Source organism: Lactuca sativa, chromosome 9 (assembly GCF_002870075.4).
Source record: "Lactuca sativa cultivar Salinas chromosome 9, Lsat_Salinas_v11, whole genome shotgun sequence".
Classification (NCBI taxonomy): domain Eukaryota; kingdom Viridiplantae; phylum Streptophyta; class Magnoliopsida; order Asterales; family Asteraceae; genus Lactuca; species Lactuca sativa.
In genome coordinates this window covers 159,042,466-159,046,959 of record NC_056631.2, presented here as the reverse complement: position 1 = coordinate 159,046,959, position 4,494 = coordinate 159,042,466, and positions in this window count along the sequence as shown.

The window sequence follows — 4,494 nt, the reverse complement described above, 5'->3', positions numbered from 1 at the left end:
GAAAGTGTAAACAATGTTGTGGTAGCCGGGATAATTCTTCAACGAAGCATGATAAGGAAATTCTAGGCATAGGAACAGCTCATCCATACCATGATAATAAATATAACACCACTTGAATCACGAAGACTACTGGAAGTACGAGATCAGGCTCGGAAAATGACTCAAAAAGCACCACGTCGTGGTGGATATCACCATGTTGTGGTAAACCAAACATAACACTTTTTGGTTTTTAAAACTGCGACACCACGTCGTGGTGTCAGATACCTCGTCGTGTTGGCCTTGAAAAGTGAGATTCAGAAGGCGAATAGAGCTGCAACTTGAACTAAAATGACACCATCTCTTCCATACAACTTTAGGACATGACCCTTCACTCTATGACTCAATTAGACCCCCGAAAAATGCTCTCAAATCATGCTTCTCTCGACGTTCTCTTATACCTTCACTCTAATGAACTTTCTTGTGCCAAATATACCCTTACTTGACTCTTAAATATAACCTGGAACTAGGACAAAGGAAATGGTAATAAAAATTAGGAAAAGCATTGTAAACAACCAAACATCCACCAAATTGTTCAAAAACCACAAAACAAACCAAACTAAACACACAAAAAAAAGAAAAAGCAAACTCTAATGACGGGTTGCCTCCCACAAGCGCTTTTTTTTTGTGCGAGTCTTGAGCTTGACTCCCAACTTAATAAACTTCCAATAAACTCAATGCCAATCCATCCATTGCATTAAATATTTTCTTTGGACCAATTTGTAAAATTTGGCTCTTTGCTTCAAAAATTGGCCAAACGAGCTTTAATTCATGTAACCCAGGAATCTTGACAAGTGTTGGAACCGGTTGGATACTAATCAGAAATGGATCGTGCTTCAGAACTTTCTCCAAAGTTGGAATCGTCACCCCATGCTTCGAAACACAAACTGGAAATACAGGGGGCCATGTCGTGGTAATGGTCAAACCACAAGTTGGTTCATGCAATTCAACTTGTTCTTGCTATTCATATGACCCTTCTTCTAAGAACCTTTCTAGCTCCTCCACATCTTTTTCTAAAGTAAATTCTTCATCTTGAAACTCTAGCTCTTGTAACTCATATGGCTCTTGTTTATTGGGCAAGATGTTATCTAACCATCTTCCAAATTTCTTCAAATCTTCATCTGAGTCATACTCCGTATCTTCTAGCTCTTGTGACTCAGATGTCCCTTGTGTGTTGGGAAAGATGTTATCTAACCATCTTCCAAATTTCTTCAAATCTTCATCTGAGTCCTACTCCTCATCTTCTTGCTCAATTTCCTGTACTACTTCCTCAAGAAAAGTATCAAGAGCATCGAGATTTGGGAAATACATAATAAATAAACATAAAAATTAAAAAAAAAATGAAAATTAAAGTTCTACTATTACGATGCCACAGTGTGGTATAAATTACCACGACGTGGTGAGTCAAAAGGATGAAAAATCTAAATTGAATTAAAACAAATAAAGAGCAAATAATCCTAAAATAGCAGATAAAAGTAACTAAAACGGAACTGTTCCCCGGCAACGGTGCCAAAATCTTGATGTGTATTTAATGTACTTATATGTTTACCCAAGTTTTAATTTATAAATTTATTCTGTTCACTAGACTATTAAACACAGTAGGAAGTGTACCTAATCGTGCAATAGTATAACAATGGTAAGAACGAGTGTCGAACACAAGGAACAGTGTTTAAATTACTTTAATTTACTATTTACTAACTATTAATCAAATAAGAAAAGGTATATATTTTCCTAGTTTTGCAAGACTAGATATTTAATTACCAACTAACTCAAAATTCACTTAATTAAACTAACACTAAACTAAGCAAGTAGACAAGTATGAATGTACCAAGGTGAGAAATAGACTTTCGTTTAGCTTCAGATTCGTTGTTATTGTAGTTGATTTATGGAAGTGCAATGGACTTAGTTTCTTTAATTACCGATTCCTAAGATGACCAAAGTAGTATTCACTAATTTAATCATTTAGCAAACTAGCTTATTTATTCGGTGATCAGGCGGACAAACTTACCAGCTCACTAGTGTTCAGTTCTAATTGATTAGACTTATAATTAATTGACCAATTTAGTTTGTTGATTCAATTTCATATATGATTTTTCCGTCATATATTAGCTCCTATACTCTTTTAACCACTTTTCTACTTAACCCTAGGTTCTATTCAAAACTCTAGTCCTACACTTTTGCAAATCACTAGATCATAAGATTCAAATCTAATTAAGAGAGATAGTCATACTAACTTAATCAAATTCAGCAATAAGTAGAGGAAAGTAGTTATCAAAAGTACTTGAGGTTCTTTAATAAGCTAAATCAATAAATAACTAAATCACTAAATCCAAACCAATAAATCAACTAACAATATTCAACTCATCCTAAGCTAAACGAAAGTCATCAGTGTTTAGCTCATGATTTCAGCAAACAAAGTCACAAAAACGAAATTCATAGTAAAAGACATAGCTAAACCTAATGAAAAATCGAAGTGTAAGTTCAATTTGCCTTAATGCTCCTTCTTCCAAGGTTGTGAATGAAATCCTTGCTTCCCAAGCCTTAATTCCAGTGTTTTGCCTTCAAAAGTATCGAATTCTACAGATCCAAAAGTTCCCATTCAGAGGTTTATGTGAGATATTTATACTTTTCCCGAAAGCAGGGCACCACGTCGTGGTGGGTCCACCACATCATGGTGATTGTGTTTATCCCGTAATCTCTAAGTCATCGAGTCTGATCGGGAATCTTCAAGACTCCACGTCGTGGTAGGATCACCACGACGTGTTGAGTGTATTTTTCTTCATTTTATTGCTTTGGTTCGATCTTCCATCTTCTAGCTTCCTTAATCCAACTTCCAACTTCCTTTTTACTCCAAACAAGTCTTTTAGTCCCTACAACACAGTTCATTGCAAATTAAGTATCTTTTGTTCTATTAAGGTCATAAAAGTAATTAAAATATTAATGTATGTTGTATAAATATGTGTATAAATATGCACATATCAGTATTTGAAAACATATAATATCAATTGGGTAAGCACTAGACTTGTTGAGTCCGAGAATACTATATACCACAATACATACATATAATAGCCTTCAACATAAAGTTGGTCCACCCTTAGCCTTCAGCATGAAGCTTGTCCGCCCCTTTTTGCCTACAACATAAAGTTAGACAACACCTTGGCCTTCAACATTAAGTTGGTCCACCCGAGTATATTAGCCTTCAGCACGAGGCTAGTCCACCATCAACTCCCCGCATAATATATCAATACATATAGATTGTACAACATGCAATAATCCAATACTACCGACAATTCATAGAACAATCCTAGTGGCATACCACATGGTAACTATTGAAGGGTTTTGTATACTACAACATCCTATGGTGCACATACAACCCTAAATTCTTTGGATCTATGTTTTCTCTAATTATACATGCAATATTATTTCCAAAGCATTAAGCCTACAACTGGCATGCAATTGAGATAAACAACATAAAATACTAGTTAGGAGTTTACCTCTTTATGTAGCTTGTAGAACTTATTGTATTTGGCCTTTAAGAACTTAGTGCCCCAAGTGTGACACCTCAAATGATTCACAACACACCTTAGACAAAGTATGACTTTTGAGAGAGTTTATGCACTCTAAAATAGGTTATGGCTCTCCAAGAACACTCTAGCAAAACTTGTGCAACCATTTTAGGTTATATATATATATATATATATATATATATATATATATATATATATATATATATATATATATATATATATATATATATAGACACACACACACACACACACACATATATATATATATATATATATATATATATATATATATATATCTAAATAATTATTAAAAGAGAACCCTTAATTCCCAAATAAAGAAATCAGAGCCCTTGATTGCATTTCATTAATAGGTTTCCACCCTTTGATCATTTTGCTGACATCACCATTATCACATGTCTCTTTTCCCGCCAAAACAAATTACTATCATATTATCTTGCATCCAGATTTTAATTAATTTTAAAAGAATTACCATAAATCTTATACTTTATAATGACATAAAATCAGGAAAATGATTTGGAGTTACGAATTTTCCTATTTTAAATGTCTACACAACCATTTAAGTTCCCCATCTTTTATTTTCTCTCTAAAACTATAGCTTCGAGAAAGAACACAAATGGCAAACCCTTCAATTTGTGCTTGGACGGCTGCTATTATGCTATTCCAGTGCTTGTTCCTTCTATTATAAATTGCTTTGATGTTATAGCAAACAACCGACTCTTAGCACAGGTAACAAACTCAATTAGGTTTTCAGTTTTAGGGTTTTACGTTTGTGTAATTGATTCAAATCACATACTCGATTACCTGTTTCCGTCTCTCATTTGACCTCCGTATGATTTCCTACAATTTGATAGTTGATGACAGGTATAAAATTTCGATTTAATTGATTTAATCACTTTTATGTTCTTCATTT